Source organism: Pseudophryne corroboree, chromosome 8 (assembly GCF_028390025.1).
Source record: "Pseudophryne corroboree isolate aPseCor3 chromosome 8, aPseCor3.hap2, whole genome shotgun sequence".
Taxonomy (NCBI): Eukaryota; Metazoa; Chordata; class Amphibia; order Anura; family Myobatrachidae; genus Pseudophryne; species Pseudophryne corroboree.
This window is the reverse complement of record NC_086451.1, coordinates 445,052,031-445,078,686: the sequence shown is the minus strand read 5'-3', so window position 1 is coordinate 445,078,686 and position 26,656 is coordinate 445,052,031. Positions and strand designations below refer to the sequence as shown.

The 26,656-nt window shown below is 45.9% G+C and overlaps 1 long non-coding RNA gene across 1 annotated transcript in view; it reads right to left on the bottom strand.

The window, feature by feature from the left end:
- LOC134947949 (uncharacterized) overlaps positions 1–26,389 on the bottom strand; it is a 46,437-nt gene extending 20,048 nt beyond the window's left edge. Inside the window, exons 1-3 of the long non-coding RNA XR_010182878.1 lie at positions 26,188–26,389; positions 4,060–4,180; positions 1,397–1,560 (exon numbers count right to left, since the gene is read on the bottom strand). This is a non-coding gene — a long non-coding RNA (uncharacterized LOC134947949). The remainder of the gene's footprint in view (positions 1–1,396; positions 1,561–4,059; positions 4,181–26,187) is intronic.
- Between the last annotated feature and the right edge of the window lie 267 nt (positions 26,390–26,656).

Here is a 26,656-nt window from a genome sequence, read left to right as displayed (position 1 = left end):
TATTGCTTATTATAAGGCCTTTAAGGAGAAATTAACCCCTATTCTTACAAGAGCTTTTAACACCGTCTCGGAAAAATCACAGTTTGCTTCACAATCCCTAGAGGCACATATCACAGTTTTGCCCAAGGAAGGTAAAGACCCCAGCCTCTGCTCTAGTTACCGGCCGATCTCACTATTAAATATAGATATAAAACTCTTTGCAAAGCTGATTGCAAATCGCCTTAAATTGTTGTTGCCAGATTTAATTCATGGAGACCAGGCGGGGTTTGTCTTGGGTCGGGAAGCCAGGGACAATACCTCTAAGGTGCTTAATATAATTTATTATGCCAATCAGGCCACATCCCCCTCAATTATATTATCAACTGATGCTGAAAAAGCGTTTGATAGGGTGGATTGGGACTTTATGTCCGGCATTCTGAGGCACCTGGGACTTGGCAACGCTTGTCTCCATAGAATTTTATCCCTCTACTCTACTCCGTTCGCCAAAATTAAGATTAATGGCTCCTTATCGGACCCCTTTACCATTTCCAATGGCACACGACAAGGATGCCCGTTATCCCCTTTACTTTTTGTCTTATGCATGGAAGCTCTGGCGAGAAGCATTAGGGCTAACCAAAATATCTCTGGTTTGTTAGTAAGAGGACGCGAATACAAATTAGCTCTGTATGCTGATGATTTGCTTGCTCTAATTTCAAACCCGGTGACTTCTCTCCCAAATTTGATGCTAGAATTTGATAGGTTTGGAGCCCTTTCTAATTTTAAGATAAATTATTCCAAATCCATAGCAATGAACCTAACTACTTCCCCTGGCGTGCTGACTGGTCTGAAGGGCTCCTTCCCTTTTACCTGGCACGAACACAAAGTTAAGTACTTGGGGGTAATGCTATCTAACGATTTATCTAAAATATTTCCCTTAAATTTCAGCCCCTTGTTGAAAACACTCCGTTTAGACTTCCAGAGATGGAAGAAACTGCGTTTATCCTGGTTTGGTAGGATTAACGTGGTCAAAATGAACGCTCTCCCCAGGATCCTATTCTTTCTTCAAACCCTCCCTATATATATCCCTCCTCTGTGGTTCAGGGACGTTCAGAACCTCATTCGTACGTTTGTCTGGGGAGGTAAAGCTCCTAGATTTAAACATGACATTCTATTCCGGAGAAGACATCAAGGGGGACAACAACTCCCTCATATTCCCAGCTACTATCATGCTGTACAATTAAATAGAGTCTTGGAATGGACAAGGGCCAAAGACTGTAAACAATGGGTGCTTCTGGAGGAAGGCTGTCTCTCACATTACATAGAAATAGTTCCATGGTTGCCCTCCCTTCCGAAAGTCGCTCACCCTACGGTTTCCCCCACGCTTAAAGTATGGCACAAGCTTAGGTTAAAGACTCACATCTCTTCTAAGTGGTCCCCCTTGACTTCTTTTCTTCATAACCCCGAATTTGTTCCAGGACTCCACAGCCTGGCCTTTGCTTCTTGGGCTGAGGCAGGGCTTTTCAGGGTCGGTCAGCTGGTGAGTTCAGGTAGAGTGCGCTCATTTTCAGATGTTCAGTCTCTCTGGAAAATATCAAGCGTCGACTTTTGGAAGTTCCTTCAGATTCATCATTTTCTAACGTCCTCCAAGAATCTCTCTGATATAACTAGAGGTCTCACTAATTTCGAAAAACTATGCGTTTCTACTCGTTCCCCTGCACATGCCATCTCCCAAATTTATGCGTTTATTGTGGAGGATCTGTTTTCCCAACCCCCTGCCTTCATGACTTCTTGGGAGAGGGAAATACCAGGGATAGCCTCACAGGCCAATTGGGACACTATATTTCGTAATGCTCAGGCAAGCTCTCTATGTTTGTCGACGAAGGAAACGCTATATAAGCTTATATATAGATGGTACAGGACTCCCCGTGTCCTTAATAAAATGTTTCCTACCCTTTCGAATCTCTGTTGGAGGTGTAAGGGGGCTCCAGGGAGCTTTTTACACATCTGGTGGGACTGCCCTTTTATAACTCCTTTCTGGAAAGACGTTTTTAAATGCTCCGAGCTGATAGTGGGAGATGTGATACCCAGGGAGCCTGAGTTTTGGCTCTTTAATCTTACCTCAGCAAGTGCACATTCCTATAAATGCTCACTTCTGAGACACCTTAGCAACGCTGCAAGGGCCGTGATACCGGCTCTTTGGAGATCCACCTCCCCACCCTCGATCAAACAATGGTTTAATAAGATTACATACTTTTTAGACATGGAAGACCTTATATCCTTCTCGATGGGAAGAACCACTGACTTTACCGCTATCTGGTTTCCGTGGTTTGACTTCATGGAGTCCCCGATATACAGGTCTTATATGGTAACTTAATTATCTTCCCATTATTACTCTGATAATTCTTCAACCCCGTATAAATCTCTAGACATAAACTTCATCCCAACCTACTTCTTTTGTATTCTCTTCTTCTTCATATTTCTCATTTTCTTTCTTTTTCTATTCTCTTTTTCGTTTTCTACATTTTTCATAGTTAATGCCTTATAATGTCTGTATTCCTTTATATATATTTTTTTGATTGAAGAACAGACAACTTTTCTATCTGCCCTACTATGTTTAAAACAAAGTTAATAGGAAGGTACGACCAGAAATGTTTTCTTTTGCTATTTTGGATTTTATTGTTTGAAAATGTTGTACTACTGTTATATCTACAGCCTTAATAAAAACAGATTAAAGAAAAAAATAAAGAGAAGAGAAACAAAACACTTACCAAGTGTATGATTAACAGAATATATATAACACTTAGCTCCTTGACAATTTGTACAACATCATTAATTATAACTGGTACAAACAACAACAGGAATTTTGTACGCACATTTCTTCTTTATCATCTCTGTATTTTTTGTTAGAAGGAAACTGTTGTTTGAGCTGCACATAGATGTTAGCATGCAGAAAGCAGACCACTTGATTTTTTTCAAATCATTACTCTTTCTAGATTCTAATCATTCTTTGAGCCAGCAGACAGACTAATTGGCAGCCAGGCAGATTCATCCATGACCAATACAATTTACAATGTGAAATGTAACTGTTTTACATTTCTTCTCTAGACGAATTGACAAGAAAAACACAATTGAGTTGGCTAAAAGTGTCCTAATATGTTGGGGGTAATATTTAGATAATTCAGTCCGAAAATGACTGACATTATTGTTGTGCCATGTTTGTGTGTGTTAAAAATAAGTAATCAGATTTAAAAACATGATGCAGAAACAACATTTGAAATATTTGAAAGTTGAACACAAATGTGTGTAATAATGGATATATGTTGAAAAATGTGTATTGCCTTACAAATCTACAAGTTTTGGCCAGCAAACATAAGGAAATAAATTATTTTGCATGAGAGAAGTTTGTGTCTCTTTTATAGGCATCCTAATTCAGGTTAGAATGATTTGTAAGTGTCAACACATGTAAACACGGCTGAAAAAAGCAGGTCTATTTTTTTGGTGCGTTTTTTAACGAATCGCAAACAAATCCAACCGCAATTGAGCACTCAGAGACTAACACCTAAATACGAATGAATAGTGAATTCCCGTATTGTATGAAATAACAGGCACATTTGACCGATGGTCTATTCATTCGTATTTGTGTACTTTGTTGTTCAAACCATTACGAATGTCCCAAACACTGCCGAGATTTGTGCTTAGTGAATTCCCGTGTTGGGACTTAGAAAAAAAAACACAAATCGCCCAAACTCGGATTTTTAGTAAATACTGGCCACCGTGTAGAACCATTGTGATGTCATAGCACATAGGATCATTATGATGTCACAGCACATAGGGTCATTATGATGTCATAGCACAGACATTAGCAGCAGCCATACAGGCAAATAATTGTATGACATAAAGTATCAGACTGTGTATAGGGGTAAGCAGGGGCAGAATAGCATACAGAAATTCACAAATTCACTTAAGATTTGTAAATAAGGTTAATCCAAGTACCCCACAATTATCAGCGTATTCCCGGCCATTAGGATAATAATATTAGATGAGGAATTCTTGCATTTTATTTTCAACTAGCTGTTTTACCCGTTCTTCGCGCGGGAGTTTCTGATTTGCACGGGTTGGTAAATGTATAGAGATGTAAATTTGAGATGTCATCATGTAAGTAAATCTTGATCCATGGTTCTTGTCGTTACCTGAGGAGCACCTGTAGCAGATACGGTAAAAAGTGACAGGAAAATATTTGTAGTTTATTACATTCTACACACTGGAGGGGCAATCCAAATGTTGATCCGATCTTGTCCGTTTGGGCATTATCGTTCACGCAACGCAAGCCACGCATCAGTAATGACGTCATTGTGTCAACCCCTTTATATCCCCGTAGAGGAGAGTTATTAAAATTCTCATGACGTAGTTTTCCTATTACCCACCTGAAGAATACCTGTGTTACATTTCATCTTCCTAACGTATCAGGAAGTAAGAGAATTAGTGATGAGTCAGTGAGTGGGTGAGTGAGTGAGTGGGTGTGTGAGTGGATCGGGGAGTGGGTGAGTGATTGAGTGAGTGGGTGTGTGAGTGAGTGAGTGAGTGAGTGAGTGAGTGAGTGAGTGAGGGGGTGACTGAGTGATTGAGTGAGGGTGTGAGTGAGTGAGTGAGTGGGTACGTGAGTGGATGGGTGAATGAGTAAGGGAGTGAGTGAGTTAGGGCTTCCACATTTATATATAATTATATATATATACATATATATATATTGTCAAAGTCAGAAAAATATCCCCATACACACTGCCATATTTGCACCGCACACTGGTCCGCGCTGCGCATGCGTACGCTCTCCCGTGAAGGCGCATACCCGCAATAGCGTGCACCCGCGGGCGCACGGTATGCGTATTTACGGTAGAGTTTATGTAGTCGTAGCGTGCGACTCATTCGTTACATATTTTCACAATTAATGTAGTTTGTAGATCATGGTCCCTTTGATAGATTCTGAAAGTTTGGTTAATATAGAATGTCCCTGAGCTGAGGAATCCCTCTTTGTATCGTAGGAAGGGTCTAACAGGAGTCATGCAGTAGTGTTTGGTACCCATCGGAAGAGTATTTAAATAGCAATATTCCGGTGTTGGTTTGGAGCGTATTAATCGCTCGTGCGAATAGTTATGGACATAAGAAGTTTATGTCCATTTCTACTATTTACTCATACTCAGGTATGCGGCGGGAAACCTAGTTCCCCACCCACCTGAGCTGTTTGAAATCGTCACAGCCCACCTGTATGAATCAACCTATGACCTTTTGTTATGATGCAGGGCCGAATTCCGACGTCCAATGGACAATGGGATTGTAGGGACTGTAAGATTGCATTGTGTGTGGGGCATAAATAGGCAGGCCGACCACATCCAGCTCTCACTCTTCAACGGTTCTCATTGCTGAAAATCGGGTGCTGGATGTCCAGGCGCATGCGATCGTTTACCCTTGTGCGTAAGTTTCTCTCCGTAATCATATTGTCTTTCTGTGAGCCAATCTCTCTCTCTCCGTCTCTCTCTCTCTCTCTCTCTCTCTTCTCTTTCTCTCGTATCTCCCATTGACTAGTATTGTATAGTATTAGATCAGCATAGTATTGTAGTGTATTTCTTGTATAGTTATTTGGTTAGGAAGTCTCTGTTATATTGTAGTGTATCATTTGTACTGTGATTCTTTTTGCAAGTATAATAGTTATAATACAGATAATAGGCTTTGGACCCTAAACAGGTATCTGTGTATTTTCTCATAGTGTTGTGTTCACTTGAGCGTCGGTGACGCTCAAGCAGCTTTGTAGTTAGTCAGGTTACACAAGGTTGCACTTACACCCTGTATTCACATTAAGGTATTCTGTGTATTTCATTGATAAAAGGTTTAGTCATAAAGGTATAGCGTTGTGAGCGTCTGCGCCGCTGGTGATCTCCTCGTGGTCTCGAGCGTCCGCTACGCCGTAGCGAATCATTACTCTAATCATAGCCAATAACGTGCTGTCCTGTGATCTCTGGGCCGTGAGCGAACGTGACGCTTGAGCGTCTCGCCTACGGCTGAGCGATCGTTACGCAACTAGCGTACCCTTACGGTACTTCTTAAGTAAACAGCGTACTGTGTTCTTAGACTTCATTAAGGGTTGTTTATACGATAAATATTTAGCTTTGTCAATTGGGGACTCGTCCTGTCCTTCTCATATCTGCACTAGGTAGATCAGCAGACATTATCCCCCAGCAAAGGGTGGGAGGTTGTCTCGCAGTGCTGACGGGATAAGCGTCTGCTTCGCTTAGATAAAGAGTGCTGAAGGAATCCGGGAACCGGAAGTAAGAACAAAACGCTTGTGTCTTTTAAAACTGTATTTCTCTTCTGTCTTGCGTATACACGCACGCATACATATATATCTGCATTTCTTTTTCAAATTTCGTATATCACTATTCCTGTTTGCCAATTTTTATAGTTGATAGAAAGTGCTAAAAGAGATTTGCTGTTATTTCATAGTAGAGGTAATAGTTAAAATATAGACCAACACACGGCTTGTCTGGGAGATAAGGCAGTCAGTGTGGTGTGCGGTAGATGATCAGGGATCATCTACATTGATAAAGGTAGAAATTGTGTTACGGTGGATCTTTGTTTTGCGTACACGTGTCTCTAACAAAGACTAGCGTACGCAATCCAGAGGCAGACGCACGCAGCGTACATTACGCAACGTAGCGTCCGGTTACGCCCACGTAGCTCAAGTCACGAAAAGTTGGATAATTAACGCAAAGGCGATAAATAACGCACAGCGGTAGATAACGCGACGCTGTAAATAACGCAAATCTATTTTTTGGAAAAATCTGAAATTTAGTTTAACAGATCCTGCTCCTAATTGGTAACACAGCTGGGCTGAAGACAATTTCTGCGCAGAAATAGATATAGAAACAAAGTGTACATGTGTTGAGTGAGTGTGTTTTTATCACATAAGTTTATATAACTTAGAGGTTGAACCAAAAGGAAAGTCGGGTACTCGTCAAGGAACATACGTGTAAGTGACATATACGGTGGCTAGGGAGGCATCCCTGGTTAAATAATATTTGAGCATTAGAGTATAGCGGACCATAAGGTAACAGACCAGGAGGTCATAAGGTAACAGACCAGGAGGTCATAAGGTAACAGACCAGGAGGTCATAAGGTAACAGGTAAAATAGACAAAGAGGTCCGCTATAAAGGTACAAGAGGCACAACGCCAGGGGTGTTGGTGCAGAACCCATATAGGCCATACAAGCTCATGCTGAAGGAATTCGCAGCCGAAATTTTCGATTCCATTGATCTTTCAGTACACTAACAAGTAGTGCTTATGTACTGAACGATTGTACTGCACGTAATTGTGTGCAGTAGTTAGTAATCTGACCTAATACCATTAGAGTAAAGTGGTCACAAACGCTATTTGTACATTCTGACGTGATTTGTGTCATTTTTTATTTTTGGAAGGGAAGTTCGCTGGTCACTCAGGAACTATCTAACAACCCCACCTTTACTGGAAAGAGTAAGTGTCCTGCGGGTAACCCTCATATGTTCCAGTAAACAGAAGGTTCCATAGGGGCCCTGTATCGAGTACGCCAGCACCATATCGGTGTGATCAGGTCGTATTGGTCGAGGTGGGCGAGTGAGTGGGGTACTCGGTAAACCGCCACCGCCGGCCTATTGTGAATAATTTGGTTTGCTGTAAGGGTTCGCTGAAGACCGTGATATAAAGATCACAGGAGTAGTAAGCAACACCTGCAGATTATGGGGGCCAATTGTTCAGGTAGGGGGCGATCAACCTCGGTTCGGGTTGATTCAGAGAACCGACCAGTTGGGTCGGCAAGGTACATCATGTGTGAAAAATACGGAAGTCACACAGAATCTTTATGTGATGAATGGGAGAGAATGACTGTACAAGACAGGGAGAAATTCCCAAGAATAGGTAGCTTCAGTCCAGAAGTGTTACAAAATTTAAGGAGGAGGATATGTCTCATAAAATCAACAAAGAGACGAATTCAGCATCATGATTATTTACAGTTGTGGCAGCAGGAAGGTGAGATACAGAGAGGTTTGGCTCTGGCGGCGGGATCTGGGGCAGTCAGGAAGCTGATAGCCACAGCCCCTCCTCCACCATACATTGCAGGAGAGAAGTTGATTGCGGAGAGAAACGCACTGGGTTGTAAAACACAAACTCTTAGTAACCCTGTAAATGTCAATGATGTTAACCAAGTAACCCAGGCAATTATTAACCCGTGCAAGTTGTACCCTGTTTTGAACTTTCCTCAGGAGTGTGATCAAGAAGACGATTCGACAACAATTTCAGCGCTCTCTCTAGCGGCCACCATATCAGAAACCACAGTAGGAACTGCACCTCTCACGAGATTAGTGAAGGCCCCTAGCGGAGGGATAGGTGAGGTCGTGTCAACGGGTAAGTATGGCACCATGCATTACACTGAAACAATTTCACCACAAGCTGTAGAATCTACACAGAATGAAGTTGTTAGAGTTAATCCAGTTAAGGTGATAGTAGTTCCCAATGGGAAAACAGATGCATCAGGAGCCACACCCGTTAGGAACATTGCCATGTATTGCCCGTTTACTAGAGATGAGCGGATTCGGTTTTACTCGGTTTTACTCGGTTCTCAAAACCGAATCTTATTGGCTATCCAAAACACGTGACATCCGTGAGCCAATAAGATTCGGTTTTGAGAACCGAGTAAAACCGAGTAAAACCGAATCCGCTCATCTCTACTTTACTAGAATGGAATTGAGGACTATAGTGTCTGAATTCCCAGACCCCAGAAAAGATTTAGTGGCAAGCCAAAAATACATCAGGGATCTAGGAAACACTTTAGAGCCCAATAATAAGGATTGGCAGATAGTGCTAAGAGCTTGCTTACCTTCCAATGTCGACTCAGTTCAATTCTTGACTGATTGTGGACTAGATAAAGATGTACCGCTTACAGATGTGTACGACAAGGATAATGTAAAAAGGATAAATTTGCAGCTAAAAGAGTATTTCCCAGCCGTTGCTAAATGGAATAAAATATTTTCCATTAAGCAAAAGGAGTCCGAAACGGCAACAGAATATTTTCACCGGGCACTATTAGAAATGGCAAAATACACTGGTATAGAAGACATTAGGACCAACCCAAACCATCAAGAAGTAGCAGTATCTGTACTGATGGATGGTTTAAAGGAAACATTAAAAGCTAGGGTACAGACCACGCAACCATGTTGGCGAGGTCTGTCGGTGTCCACTTTGAGAGAGGCTGCTATTGATCACGACAGAAACATCACCAGGCACAGAGAGTCGCAAAGTGATAAGTTGATGTCAGTAAGTATACAGGCGCTGACCACAAAGCAGCCTGCGTATGTACCATCGAATCCTGTAAGTAAGTCAACTGTAATAACTTGTTATTCCTGTAACAGACCGGGACACTATGCACGAGAATGTAGAGTAAGAAATGTACCAAAATCTTTTCAACCCCCTAGACAACGACACGACACACGACATTGGGAGCAGGGTCCACAGAGGCGGAGTTTTGAGCCACATACAGGGGAAACAAAAAGATATCCCCCGAACAGAGACTGGCATGCCTCTGGTAGTTCCCAGCTAACTCCCTCACAAGTAGTCGCTGCCAGCGGGGTACAGGCAGGTCACCATACCCAATAGGGGTGTGGCCATACCTGTAATCTGCAGCCAGTTAAGTTGATTGCCAGTCTTGGAAGCGAACCAGAGATTGCAATCAATGTAGCTGGTAAAACTTTAAACTTTCTTGTAGACACAGGGGCGGCCAAGTCAGTGATAAATTCGACAGTGGGCATGAGAACCACTGGTAGGACAATTCCAGCCATGGGAGTAACAGGAGTAGTCCAGCACTACCCTGTTAGCAAACCAGCCGAGATTACAATAGGGCCTTTGCATACCAAGCATTCCTTTTTGCTGGCTGCATCTGCACCAACTAATCTCCTGGGTAGAGACTTACTATGTAAAATGGGTTGCGTCATTTATTGTACGCCTGAAGGTGTATTCTTGGACATTCCTGAGAATCACGCTCAGGAAGTACGAGACATGTTAGACTCCCCATCAAAATTAATGTCACATTCCATTATGACAAATAGGAATCCATCCCAAGTAGAAGAGATGACATCTCAGATACCAGAGTCACTTTGGACAAAAGATGGACAGGACACTGGATTAATGGCAAATGTAGCTCCAGTAGTTGTACAAGTAAAAGATGGTAGGATAGCTCCAAAAATCCCACAGTATCCTCTGAAGCCAGAGGTGGAGTTAGGAGTTTTCCCAGTAATAGAACGCTTGCTGCAACAGGGCATTCTGGTAAGAACGTCCAGCACAGCCAATAGTCCCATCTTCCCTGTTAAAAAGAGTGGGGGGAGGGGTTACAGACTAGTGCAGGATCTAAGGGGGATTAACAAAATAGTTGAGAGTCCGTTCCCCGTAGTGCCTAATCCAGCTGTCATCCTAATGCAAATTCCTCCCACTGCCAAATTTTTCACTGTTATTGACCTCTGCTCCGCTTTCTTTTCGGTACCTCTGCACCCTGACAGCCAATATTTGTTTGCTTTTACATACAGAGGAGTCCAATACACATGGACTCGGTTACCCCAAGGTTTCATAGATAGTCCAAGTATATTTTCTCAGGCTTTGCATGATTGTTTACAGTCTTTCCAACCAGACAGTGGATCAGTATTGATACAGTATGTGGACGATTTATTACTGTGTTCAGATTCACTGGAAGCATCTCTGAAGGATACGAAACAGCTCCTGTTTCATCTTTCAGACACCGGACACAAGGTGTCCAAAGACAAGTTGCAATTATGCCAAACTAAGGTAAAATATTTGGGACACTGTCTAACACAAGGACTGAGACACCTGACCGCTGATAGAATCCAAGCAATTAGAGACATGACACTGCCACAAACCCAGCAACAGATCAGGACGTTTTTAGGAATGTGTGGGTATTGCCGTAATTGGATCCCAGGGTTTTCCATATTGGCGTTACCTTTGCAGGAAATGGTCTCCTCAAACAAACCTGATAGGATCTCGCATACAGACGAATCCGAAACAGCATTTGAGAGACTCAAACAGTGCCTAACGCAGGCGCCAGCACTAGGTATGCCAGACTATGGGAAACCCTTTGAACTATACGGAACAGAAAGTGCTGGTTGCGCAGCAGGTGTACTAACCCAAAAACACGGTGATGCCAGCAGGCCAGTTGCATACTACAGCGCTCAGCTAGACACGGTAGCGCGATCCCTCCCCACATGCTTGCGAAGCGTTGCTGCGATAGCATTGCTAGTGACAAAAAGCGAAGACGTCGTGCTAGGCCACAACCTCACAATCCATACGCCACATGCAGTATCTGCCTTATTGAATTCTGCCCAAACCAGACACGTCTCATCAGCAAGGTTCACAAGATGGGAATTGGCATTAATGGCCCCAGTAAACATCACCATAAGGAGATGCAGCGCATTAAATCCTGCAACATTTCTCCCAGGTGTGCCTGGTCAGACACAAAGGGTGGAAGGTGAGAGTGATGGGGAAGGAGGATTTAATGCAAAGGAAGATACACATGATTGTATGGAATATTTGACCCAAAATTTTACCGCAAGGCCTGACATCAGTGACAATCCACTGGAAGATGCAGAACTCACGTTCTACACTGACGGTAGTTGTCATAGACAGTCAGACTCGGGAGACTTGTGTACTGGATACGCAGTCGTAGATGACCAAGACACCATAGAAGCGGAACCGCTAGGTCCACCTCACTCAGCCCAGGTTGCTGAACTGGTCGCCCTAACCAGAGCATGTGAATTGGCTAAGGGTAAGTCAGCCAATATCTACACCGATTCTAGATACGCATTCGGGGTAGTCCATGATTTCGGAGCCCTATGGCGTCTCAGAAACTTCATGACGGCCGCTGGTACACCGGTAGCGCATGCAACCCACATAAAAAGGCTTCTAACAGCGATACAGGAACCCGACAGAGTGGCTGTTATCAAATGTAAAGCACATACATATAGCCAAGACCCGGTATCACTTGGTAACAGCCGAGCAGACGAAGCTGCTAAGTTAGCAGCTGCTACCCCCATACAGACAGACACCACACAACTGATGGTATTTAATACCATCAACACACAGAAGTTGTGTGAGATGCAGAATTTGTGTTCCACACAGGAAAAGGCAGTCTGGAAGGCAAAGGGATATGGCCAGGAGTCCTCAGGGCTCTGGACGGATGGACATGGTAAACCAGTGGCCCCCAGGACATACCTTCCATGTCTGGCTGAAGCAGCTCACGGGCTGACTCATCTAGGCAAGGAGGGGATGTGCAAATTGGTAAGAGCATACTGGTGCGCCCCAGGATTCTCCTCTCATGCGGGTAAAAGAGCAATGTCATGCCTTACCTGTTTGAGAAAGAATATTGGAAAGGCAATACCTACAGAACCATCCCATATCCCACCTGCCGGCGGCCCTTTCCAGGTAATACAAATTGACTTCATTCAATTACCCCCATGTCGAAATTTGAAATATGTACTTGTTTGTATAGATGTTTTCTCGAATTGGGTCGAAGCATTTCCAGCAGCTACAAATACCGCTATGTTTACAGCTAAGAAAATTGTGCAGGAATTTGTATGTAGATATGGTATCCCTAGAATCATTGAAAGTGATAGGGGTACCCATTTTACAGGTGATGTCTTTCAAGGAATGTGTAAATTAATGGGTATTGATAGCAAGCTGCACACTCCGTACCGTCCACAGGCGAGTGCGAAGGTCGAAAGAGTGAACAGCACTATTAAAAATAAATTGAGTAAAGTAATGGCAGAGACAGGATTGACGTGGCCAGAAGCTTTACCCATTGTTTTGTATAGCATCAGAACCACTCCCAGGTCCCCTCTTAATCTGTCTCCTTTTGAAATCTTGTTTGGTCGACAACCGCATGTCATGATTAACCCTCAGGATGATTTGAAATGTAACAATGAAGTAACTGTAAAATACTTGATTAACATGAGTAAACAGTTGAGGAATCAAAATGATAATCTGAAATTGGTGATTCCTGATTTACCAGATAGTAATTGTCATGACATTGAACCTGGGGATTATGTAATGATACGAAATTTTCTACGCTCAGGTTGTCTTATTGATAGATGGGAAGGACCATACCAGGTCTTATTGACTAGCACCACAGCATTGAAGGTTGCTGAGAGAGAGACTTGGGTCCATTCATCCCACTGCAAAAAGGTTGCTGACCCAGAGAAGTCCCGTGATAAGGAACAGACGGTAGAGGTTGTATCACTGGAGTGTCTGTTCCAGGAGGACTGAGGCGGCACCTGAGCCTTGAAGACCGAAAGCAGCTGTCGACTCCCCACTCCCTTTTATTGTTTTCCTCCACTTCCCATCCCCTCTCCCTTAAAATTTCTTTTTCCCCCTTCTCATTCTTCTCCATTTCCTCCTCAAAGATGGACTTGCCCCAAGAGACTGTGATCCGGATTTTGATGTTAACTATGATGTTGACCAGAGCAGTCTGTTCCGGCGAGAGTACCATGGAGGTCGAGAGAGGTTCTGGAATGGGTTCCGATTATGATGATGGAGGCGTAGTTTTCCAAGATCAACCAAACCAACAAGCAAAGGCGAGTATCAGAAAACGATCCGATAGAAGAAATTGTGATGGATTGTTAGCTGAAGAAAACTGTATCTGTAGGCTTTGTGACAATTTGGTTGAAGATGGATGCATAAAGAAATGCCAATCCAGTTTTAATATCCATATGGACCGGCATCCATTGAGTGACTATCACTCCTTAGTGGGTAACGTGTTAAACCAAACAGATTGTTGGGTATGCTCTCAAGTACCTCAGGGTCATAGCAAATCAGGGCTAGTACCATTTCCTTTAACGTTAGGGGAGGTACTTGAGCTAAGTGGTGGGAGACCGGTGGACCGGAGGTTTAATATCTCCAGCCCTCCTAGTTTGAAGCTCCACCAATACCATGTGGATAGGTCCCTCTTATGTTTTAATATCTCCAATCCCCGTAAGCCGGGAAATTGGGAAGTGTCATGGAGCAACCTTACCATGACCTTTTCACACAGAGCAGATAGAATGCCTACAGATACAGAGCTTGTACGCCACATAGCCAGTAGAGGAAAATCTTTCCGGTATCGATATACCTTAGGAAATAGGATTACTAGAGTTGGAGAGGTATCACCAGGATACTGTGCACATATCGTACAAACTGATACGTGCCTTAAACAGATGGAAGAATTAGGGTCAGGAGATTTCACCTGGAAGGTTTGTAACATGGTAATGTCCTTCTCCGTCCCATATGTTCTCCCCGATGATGCATATTTCATATGCGGGAGAAAGGCGTACAAGTGGCTTGCCCCAAACTCTGAAGGATTGTGTTATATTGGAAAAGTATTGCCTGAAGTGATGACTGTTACACATAACAAAATGAAGGACATACACCGTGGTGCCCAAGCTCCTTATACTCACACTCATTACGAGCACCGAGTTAAAAGACAACTGTCAGAAAGGTTAGAGCATCCGGCCTCTGATCTTATCCATGAATCCACCGGGATTCAGGTTCTGGTAGCGTTAGATTTCACTCGCACCGCTCGAGGAGTGATGAATTATAGATACATTTCCGCACTCGCCAATTTGTTAGATAATATCACTGAAATGTATGATGACACGTTTAGATACACTGGAAGAGAACTTCAAGCTTATAAAACAGAACTAGTTCAGCATAGGATGGTTCTTAATTATCTTACAGCAGTAACAGGCGGATATTGTGTTACATTGGCAACACAGTACGGCATAAAGTGTTGCACGTATATCACGAATAGCACCGAGGATCCGGTAGAGGTCATAGACCAAAAGATGGACGATATTCTCCAATTGAAGTGGGAATTTCGTCGAAAACACAATCTCACCCTTGCTGCTGTAGGTAATGAGCTGACTGGTTGGGTGTCATGGTTGAACCCGCGAAATTGGTTCTCCGGTTTAGGAGACTGGGCTCAAGGAGTCATAATGGATGTTGGAAAGTTCCTCCTATGTATCTTAGGTGTTGTTATATCTATTGGATTGATATTTAGATGCGGGCAGGCTTTAATGAGGTGCAAACAAAGTACAAAAGTGATGAGCTTGAGGAGTGAGGAAACTGTAATTAACCTGGATTTGATTTATGACCCAATGATAGAAACCAGGATGTGATGAAAAATGCGATTATACGGTCCGTTTCTTTCACCTGTTTTTCTGCTTTTCTCCAAGATACAAAGACCCCCTTGGACGAGGAAGTTGACGAGACGCTATACAGACAACAGACAAGCACCAAAGATGAAGTTTTGACCACTTGAGAAATGGACATTTGATGAACTTTGCCATGGATCCCCAGTTTCCCTAGTATTTTTAAACTCACGCTAGCCCAACATTTTTTTTGTAAATCTGATGGCACTGACAAAGCTATTTGCTCATGCCCAAGGAGCAATACAGCGCAAAGAAGACGACTCTCAACAGATACCGAACAAAACTTCAACGACAGATGTACATTTACCTGACATAGAATATCATTGCATTCCCCATAAGTGTTCTTTATCTTCATCTCTACAACCCTCAGGTAATAACACACATAGTAAAGGGAATGCAGGCACAGATATCAGCAATCACATATCCCCCCATTCATGTATCATCAACTAAAATGTGCTCCCCATTTTGTTCAAAATCCGAAAAAAGCTCGGTAAAGTTTGACAGCCCATCCACAGACCTGTACCACAGGATAAGAAGGAATTCAAATGTATACTTCGCAATACCTCGAAGCTTGATTTACAACACGTACGGCACGATGATACATGACCCCCCCAAACATGGACTCATACACACATGCTTCTGCTATCACACTAGGTCATACCCTCTTCACACCTACTCCTCTCTCCTCCCTCACCCAACCATGGAAATGAATTAACCCCTGACATATATTTTTCTCCTTTTGAAATGTTTTCAGGAGGTGGCAGTTATTATTGACTGCCAAAGGATGGACTGTCAAAGTCAGAAAAATATCCCCATACACACTGCCATATTTGCACCGCACACTGGTCCGCGCTGCGCATGCGTACGCTCTCCCGTGAAGGCGCATACCCGCAATAGCGTGCACCCGCGGGCGCACGGTATGCGTATTTACGGTAGAGTTTATGTAGTCGTAGCGTGCGACTCATTCGTTACATATTTTCACAATTAATGTAGTTTGTAGATCATGGTCCCTTTGATAGATTCTGAAAGTTTGGTTAATATAGAATGTCCCTGAGCTGAGGAATCCCTCTTTGTATCGTAGGAAGGGTCTAACAGGAGTCATGCAGTAGTGTTTGGTACCCATCGGAATAGTATTTAAATAGCAATATTCCGGTGTTGGTTTGGAGCGTATTAATCGCTCGTGCGAATAGTTATGGACATAAGAAGTTTATGTCCATTTCTACTATTTACTCATACTCAGGTATGCGGCGGGAAACCTAGTTCCCCACCCACCTGAGCTGTTTGAAATCGTCACAGCCCACCTGTATGAATCAACCTATGACCTTTTGTTATGATGCAGGGCCGAATTCCGACGTCCAATGGACAATGGGATTGTAGGGACTGTAAGATTGCATTGTGTGTGGGGCATAAATAGGCAGGCCGACCACATCCAGCTCTCACTCTTCAACGGTTCTCATTGCTGAAAATCGGGTGCTGGATGTCCAGGCGCATGCGATCGTTTACCCTTGTGCGTAAGTTTCTCTCCGTAATCATATTGTCTTTCTGTGAGCCAATCTCTCTCTCTCCGTCTCTCTCTCTCTCTCTCTCTTCTCTTTCTCTCGTATCTCCCATTGACTAGTATTGTATAGTATTAGATCAGCATAGTATTGTAGTGTATTTCTTGTATAGTTATTTGGTTAGGAAGTCTCTGTTATATTGTAGTGTATCATTTGTACTGTGATTCTTTTTGCAAGTATAATAGTTATAATACAGATAATAGGCTTTGGACCCTAAACAGGTATCTGTGTATTTTCTCATAGTGTTGTGTTCACTTGAGCGTCGGTGACGCTCAAGCAGCTTTGTAGTTAGTCAGGTTACACAAGGTTGCACTTACACCCTGTATTCACATTAAGGTATTCTGTGTATTTCATTGATAAAAGGTTTAGTCATAAAGGTATAGCGTTGTGAGCGTCTGCGCCGCTGGTGATCTCCTCGTGGTCTCGAGCGTCCGCTACGCCGTAGCGAATCATTACTCTAATCATAGCCAATAACGTGCTGTCCTGTGATCTCTGGGCCGTGAGCGAACGTGACGCTTGAGCGTCTCGCCTACGGCTGAGCGATCGTTACGCAACTAGCGTACCCTTACGGTACTTCTTAAGTAAACAGCGTACTGTGTTCTTAGACTTCATTAAGGGTTGTTTATACGATAAATATTTAGCTTTGTCAATATAATATAGATCGGACACGTGGAAATCTTAACGCAATATGACTATTTTCATTGCGCCCATCTTCAACTTTAAGTTCACTACCCAAACCCTAAAAGAATTGGCGTGAAGATCCACAGCCTATATGTTAACATACAGTCTAAGGAACATCTATTTTCAACATGCGATCAACTTAGGGACCCCGAAAACTATGGATTTGACACGAATGTCAGCCAGTCTGGATATTTTATTTTTCACCCCTCCCCCCCACCCCTTACCCCAGGCTGATGGGGGCTGAACTTGGACTTAAATGGCATCGGGAGTGTCACTATTCATCTCAGTGACCCCGAAAAACTATGGATTGTTACATGTAACCCCTGTTTTACCCCCACAGTATTTTTTTCCGGATTGTAAGTCACATGTGTACCAAGTTTGGTGTAAACTGCTCCAGGCATTCCAGAGTTATGCTGGGACATATACACACACATATACACACATACTGTACATCCATTTTGATATATATATATATATATATACTGTAGATAGATATACATGCCAGTATTTCTATATTAATATAACATGAATTCCCGGGCCAGTTGTTGCAGGTGTGACAGAGAATGTGTCTAAGTTCTAGTCCTTATATAGACAGTCACACCTCCGACAGTCAAAGGGTTGACACTATGATGTTGACTGTCATAATGTCAACAACCAAATTGTCAATACCACCAAAGTGACGTAACAGGAAATAATAACAGTCAGTAATGTTAAGGTTAGAGGTCAGAGCTAGTCTGAGGATTGGGTGTCTGCGTTATTTACACAGCCTAAGTTCCACTCACCCCCGGTAATCACCCCCATCACAGCCTAAGTCCCACTCACCCCAGTAATTACCCCTGTCACACCTGAATCTTCCTCACCCCGGTAATCACCCCTGAGTCTCGCTCACCCTGGGAATCTCCCCTGTCACAGCCTGAGTCTCGCTCACCCCGGTAATCACCCTCGTCACACCAGAGTCTCACTCACCCCAGTAATCACACCTGAGTCTCGCTCACCCAGGTAATCACCCCTGTCACACCAGAGTCTCACTCACCCCAGTAATTACCCCTGTCACACCTGAATCTTGCTCATCCCCAGTAATCACCCCTGAGTCTCGCTCACCCCGGTAATCACCCCTGTCATACCTGAGTCTCACTCACCCCAGTAATCACCCCTGAGTCTCGCTCACCCTGGGAATCACCCCTGTCACAGCCTAAGTCTCACTCACCCCGGTAATCACCCCTGAGTCTCGCTCACCCTGGGAATCACCCCTGTCACAGCCTGAGTCTCACTTACCCCGGTAATCACGCCTGAGTGTCGCTAACCCCCGGTAATCTACCCCATCACAACCTAAGTCCCACTCACCCCAGTAATTACCCCTGTCACACCTGAATCTTGCTCATCCCCGGTAATCACCCCTGAGTCTCGCTCACCCTGGGAATCTCCCCTGTCACAGCCTGAGTCTCACTCACCCCGGTAATCACCCTCGTCACACCAGAGTCTCACTCACCCCAGTAATCACACCTGAGTCTCACTCACCCCGGTAATCACCCCTGTCACACCAGAGTCTCACTCACCCCAGTAATTACCCCTGTCACACCTGAATCTTGCTCATCCCCGGTAATCACCCCTGAGTCTCGCTCACCCCGGTAATCACCCCTGTCATACCTGAGTCTCACTCACCCCAGTAATCACCCCTGAGTCTCGCTCACCCTGGGAATCACCCCTGTCACAGCCTAAGTCTCACTCACCCCGGTAATCACCCCTGAGTCTCGCTCACCCTGGGAATCACCCCTGTCACAGCCTGAGTCTCACTTACCCCGGTAATCACCCCTGAGTGTCGCTCACCCCCGGTAATCTACCCCATCACAACCTAAGTCCCACTCACCCCAGTAATTACCCCTGTCACACCTGAATCTTGCTCATCCCCGGTAATCACCCCTGAGTCTCGCTCACCCTGGGAATCTTCCCTGTCACAGCCTGAATGTCACTTACCCCAGTAATCACCCTCGTCACACCAGAGTCTCACTCACCCCAGTAATCACACCAGAGTCTCGCTCACACCGGGAATCACCCCTGTCACAGCCTGAGTCTCACTCACCCCGTTAATCACCCTCGTCACCCCTGAGTCTCACTCACCCCAGTAATCACACCAGAGTCTCGCTCACACCGGGAATCACCCCTGTCACAGCCTGAGTCTCACTCACCCCGGTAATCACCCTCGTCACCTCTGAGTCTCGCTCACCCCGGTAATCACCCCTGTCATACCTGAGTCTCACTCACCCCAGTAATCACCCCTGAGTCTCGCTCACCCTGGGAATCACCCCTGTCACAGCCTGAGTCTCACTCACCCTGGTAATCACCCCTGAGTCTCGCTCACCCTGGGAATCACCCCTGTCACAGCCTGAGTGTCACTCACCCCGGTAATCACCACCGTTACACCAGAGTCTCGCTCACCCCAGTAATTACCCCTGTCACACCAGACTCTCACCCCAGTAATCACACCTGTCACCTCTGACTCTCGCTCACTCCGGTAATCACCTCTGACTCTCATTTACCCAAGTAATCACCCCTGACTTTCGCTTAAACCAGTAATCACCCCTCTCACAGCCTGAGTATCAATCACCCTGGGAATCACCCCATCACAGCCTGAGTCTCACTCACCCCAGTAATCACCCCTGAGTCTCACTCACCCTGGTAATCACATCCATCGCAGCCCGAGTCACACTCACCCTGGTAATCACCCCTGTCACAGCCTGAGTATCACTCACCCCGGGTATCACCCCATCACAGCCTGAGTATCACTCACCCCGGTAATCACCATGTCACTGCCCGAGTCTCACTCACCCTGGTAATCACCCCGTCACAGCCTGAGTATCACTCACCCCGGGTATCACCCCATCACAGCCTGAGTATCACTCACCCTGGTAATCACCCCATCAGAGCCTGAGTCTCACTCACCCCGGGAATCCACCACGTCACAGCCTGAGTATCACTCACCCTGGTAATCACCCTGTCACAGCCCGAGTCTCATTCACCCTGGTAATCACCCCGTCAGAGGCTGAGTATCACTCACCCTGGTAATCACCCAATCACAGGCTGAGTCTCACTCACCTCGGGAATCGCCCACATCAGAGCCTGAGTATCACTCACCCTGGTAATCACCTGTTACAGCCTGAGTCTCACTCACCCCGGGAATCACCCCATCAGAGCCTGAGTCTCACTCACCCTGGTAATCACCCCGTCACAGCCTGAGTATCACTCACCCTGGTAATTACCCCATCAGAGCCTGAGTCTCCCTCACCCCGTGTCGCAGGGAGGATTTATAGGCAATGTGAGTGAGCGTCAGTGATGGTTTATGGGAGGTAACAGGAGAGTGGGGGCGAGTGGCGTCCTGTGACTGCGATCCTGTACGCAGAAACATGGCTCCTGTATCTTACCTCCAGCGGCCGCGCTGTGCCTCCATAGGGCCGCTCTTAGACGCCGCACAGCTGCTGTATACTAACTGCTAGCTGCAGAGGCATTTCCATCCAGCCCTATGTTTCCCCACCAGCGATGGTCATGTGTTTATGGTAACTACCACAATGGTAACATTAATGTTGGGGATTTGATGCCCCCTCCCTACTATGCACCCAGAAAGGGGTAGGGTTTGAAAAAAGTGGGTGGGGCTTCACTGGAAAGTAGGTGTGGTCGGGCAGGATAGGGGGAGTTTTGTGTCAAATAGGATGTGTGATACGGGTCAGGGCGGTACATGGACAAAGTCTTCATTGGTCATGATGTTTCCCTGTACTAGTTTCAGCTTTCCCCTTGTGCACTAGCGTGTGCCAGACAGTGCGAGCATGGAGACACCCGTCCTGTGCCCCCGGACGCAGTAGCACCTCCGGAGGTACCAGACAGTGCGAGCATGGAGACACCCGTGTCCTGTGCCCCTGGACGCAGTAGCACCTCCGGAGGAACCAGACAGTCCCCTATCAGTGCACCATCGTGTTCAGAATCTTTTCGCTTACGCAGTTGCAAAGAATCGCCCAAATGATGTGAACTTTGGCCTTGTGTGCAGCTCTGAATCGGGCCCTGTAAGTGCTGTGTATAAGGACACACTCGCCTGATATCTCTGGTTTAGGGAACATGTCAGATGTGTCATCCTGGTTCCACTGAAGCAGTGCCGGCACTACCCGCTCAGCAGAGTCTGCAAAGCAGGGAGGTGGCGGCTTGGAGAGGCGCTCTCCCTGCTCTGTGACTCTGCTGCCGTGCGCTGCTGCTGCCGGCTGCCACACCGCCTGTTAGACTGTATAGGCAGTGGCATAGGTGCCGATTTATGTTTTTGCTGGAGGGTGCTCGGTGGGAGGCGGCTGCCGTGGCAGTGACTAATGCCCATTACACATTATGCCACACACCATAATGCCCATTACACATTATGCCACACACCGTAATGCCCATTACACATTATGCCACACACCGTAATGCCCATTACACATTATGCCACACACCGTAATGCCTATTACACATTATGCCACACACCGTAATGCCCATTACACATTATGCCACACACCATAATGCCTATTACACATTATGCCACACACCGTAATGCCTATTACACATTATGCCACACACCATAATGCCTATTACACATTATGCCACACACTGTAATGTAATGCCCATTACACATTATGCCACACACCGTAATGCCCATTACACATTATGCCACACACCATAATGCCTATTACACATAATGCCACACACCGTAACACCCATTATGCATTATGCCACACACCGTAATGCCTATTACACATTATGCCACACACCGTAATGCCAATTACACATTATGCCACGCACTGTAATGTAATGCCCATTACACATTATGCCACACACCATAATGCCTATTACACATTATGCCACACACCGTAACACCCATTATGCATTATTCCACACACCGTAATGCCTATTACACATTATGCCACACAACGTAATGCCTATTACACATTATGCCACACACCGTAATGCCAATTACACATTATGCCACGCACTGTAATGTAATGCCCATTACACATTATGCCACACACCGTAATGCCCATTACACATTATGCCACACACCATAATGCCTATTACACATTATGCCACACACCGTAACACCCATTAAGCGTTATGCCACACACCGTAATGCCCGGTAGAACACATTATGCCACACACCGTAATGCCTATTACACATTATGCCACACACTGTAACACCCATTATGCCACACAGTTATGACCGACACCATTTTATGCCCCACACACAATAATGCCCCTTACAAATGATGCAACACAGTAAGGCTTCTAATTACTTTTAAATTACCTGCCTGTCGTCAGGGGTCTCATACTCGTTGCCAGGGGTTCCTTGCACGTTATGTGGGGTTTCGAGCTCTGGGTTCCATGCTTGCAGGGGTCTCCTGCGCATTGCCAGAGGTTTCATGTGCGCTGACACACTGGGGCTCTGGGTTGGGGGAGGGGGGGCACAACATGGTGATACACATACCAGGGCTTGGGTGGGCATAGTGACACACACACTGGGTCCTAGGAGGGATGACATGGTGACACATACTAGGGCCTGGTGAAAGGGGGTCATTGTGACACACACACAGTGGGTCCTGGGGGGGGGGGCATGGTCATCCTCACACTCACCGCTCACAGTCATTACTCCTATATCCACACACACAGTGCTCCCTCATCCACACACTCACCCTCAGTCATTACTCCTATATCCACACACACAGTGCTCCCTCATCCACACACTCACCCCTCACAGTCACTACTCCTGTATCCACACACAGTGCTCCCTCATCCACACACTCACCCCTCACAGTCACTACTCCTTCTGTATCCACACACAGTGCTTCCTCATCCACACACTCACCCCTCAGTCATTACTCCTATATCCAGACACAGTGCTCCCTCATCCACACACTCACCCCTCACAGTCACTACTCCTTCTGTATCCACACACAGTGCTCCCTCATCCACACACTCACCCCTCAGAGTCACTACTCCTTCTGTATCCACACACAGTGCTCCCTCATCCACACACTCACCCCTCACAGTCATTACTCCTATATCCACACACTCACCCCTCACAGTCACTACTCCTTCTGTATCCACACACAGTGCTACCTCATCCACACACTCACCCCTCACAGTCACTACTCCTTCTGTATCCACACACAGTGCTCCCTCATCCACACACTCACCCCTCACAGTCATTACTCCTATATCCACACACAGTGCTCCCTCATCCACACACTCACCCCTCACAGTCATTACTCCTATATCCACACACAATGCTCCCTCATCCTCACACTCCCTCATCCACACACTCACCCCTCACAGTCATTACGCCTATATCCACACACAGTGCTCCCTCATCCACACACTCACCGCTCACAGTCATTACGCCTATATCCACACACAGTGCTCCCTCATCATCACACTCACCCCTCACTGTCATTACTACTCCTATATCCACACACAGTGCTCCCTCATCCACACACTCACCCCTCACAGTCATTACTCCTATATCCACACACAGTGCTCCCTCATCCTCACACTCACCCCTCACAGTCATTACTCCTATATCCACACGCAGTGCTCCCTCATCCTCACACTCACCCCTCACTGTCATTACTACTCCTATATCCACACACAGTGCTCCCTCATCCACACACTCACCCCTCACAGTCATTACTCCTATATCCACACACAGTGCTCCCTCATCCTCACACTCCCTCATCCACACACTCACCCCTCACAGTCATTACGCCTATATCCACACACAGTGCTCCCTCATCCTCACACTCACCGCTCACAGTCATTACTCCTATATCCACACACAGTGCTCCCTCATCCTCACACTCCCTCATCCACACACTCATCCCTCACAGTCATTACGCCTATATCCACACACAGTGCTCCCTCGTCCTCACACTCACCGCTCACAGTCATTACTACTCCTATATCCACACACAGTGCTCCCTCATCCACACACTCACCCCTCACAGTCATTACTCCTATATCCACACACAGTGCTCCCTCATCCTCACACTCCCTCATCCACACACTCACCCCTCACAGTCATTACGCCTATATCCACACACAGTGCTCCCTCATCCTCACACTCACCCCTCACAGTCATTACTCCTATATCCACACACAGTGCTCCCTCATCCTCACACTCCCTCATCCACACACTCATCCCTCACAGTCATTACGCCTATATCCACACACAGTGCTCCCTCATCCTCACACTCACCGCTCACAGTCATTACTACTCCTATATCCACACACAGTGCTCCCTCATCCACACACTCACCCCTCACAGTCATTACTCCTATATCCACACACACAGTGCTCCCTCATCCTCACACTCCCTCATCCACACACTCACCCCTCACAGTCATTACGCCTATATCCACACACAGTGCTCCCTCATCCTCACACTCACCGCTCACAGTCATTACTCCTATATCCACACACACAGTGCTCCCTCATCCTCACACTCCCTCATCCACACACTCATCCCTCACAGTCATTACGCCTATATCCACACACAGTGCTCCCTCATCCTCACACTCACCGCTCACAGTCATTACTACTCCTATATCCACACACAGTGCTCCCTCATCCACACACTCACCCCTCACAGTCATTACTCCTATATCCACACACACAGTGCTCCCTCATCCACACACTCACCCCTCAGTCCAGTGGCGTAACTAGAAATTTTTCTCCCCCAAGCCAAAAAATTTTTGGCGCCCCCCCCCCCCCCCCCCCCCGCCGCATAACTGGGAGCAAGAAAGGGACAAATATGCGCGCGCCTTCGGCGCGCGCTGCAAAAAAAGGGGCGTGGTTTTGTTGGAATGGGCGTGGTTTCTCGTAAAGGGGCGTGGTATTGCAGGAAAAGACTACCTTATACCCCAGTTTTGCAACCTGCACGCCCAGACGTTAGCCACCACAGGAAAGAAAAATAATCCTGATTCATGCCCCTTACATTATTTGTCATTTTTCCTCCTTATAGTAATGCCCAGTATACATTATGCCACATACTGCAATGGCCCTTAGACATTATGCCGCACACAACAATGCACATGACACAATATGCACACACTGTAATGCCCCCGACACATTATGCCACACACCGTAATGCCCCCGACACATTATGACAGGAATCGCAATGCCCGTTATACATTATGCTACACACTGCAATGCCCCTGATACATTATAGCACATACAATGCCTGTGACACATTATGACACACACCGCAATGACCTTGAGACATTATACCACAATGCCCGTGATATAGTATACCATACACCGTAATGCCTGTGACACATACCGCAATGCCCTGCCCGTTATACCCTATGCCACACACCGCAATGCCCGTTATGTATTATGCCACACTGCAATGACCCTGAGACATTATACCACATACCACAATGCCCGTGATATAGTATACCACACACCGTAATGCCTGACACATTATGACACACACCGCAATGTCCGTGATACATTATGCCACACACTGCAATGACCCTGAGACATTATACCACATATCACAATGCCCGCGATATAGTATACCATACACCGTAATGCCTGTGACACATTATGACACACACCACAATGTCCGTGATACATTATGCCACACACCGTAATGCCCATTACACATTAAGTCCTACAGTAAGGCTTCTAATTACTTTTCAATTACCTTCTCGTTGTCAGGGGTTTCATGCACTGGGTGTCATGCTCGTTGCCAGGTGTTTCATGCACTGGGTGTCATGCTCGTTGTCAGGTGTTTCATGCACTGGGTGTCATGCTCGTTGCTAGGAGGTAGTCCTTGTTGCTAGGGCTGTGCTCCCAGTGCCACATATGTCCCCAGTGCCAGATATTTCCCCACGGTGCCAGGTACTCACATGCCCCCGGTGCCAAATATAGCCCCCCCCCCATGTGCCAGGTACACATATACCCCCCCAGTGCCAGATATGCCCCCAGTGCCAGATATTCCCCCCCAGTGCCACATATGCCCCCAGTGCCAGATATTCCCCCCATGCCAGATATGCCGCCAGTGCCATATATTCCCCCCCAGTGCCACATATGCCCCCAGTGCCAGATATTCCCCCAGTGCCAGATATGCCGCCAGTGCCATATATTCCCCCCGAGTGCCATATATGCCCCCA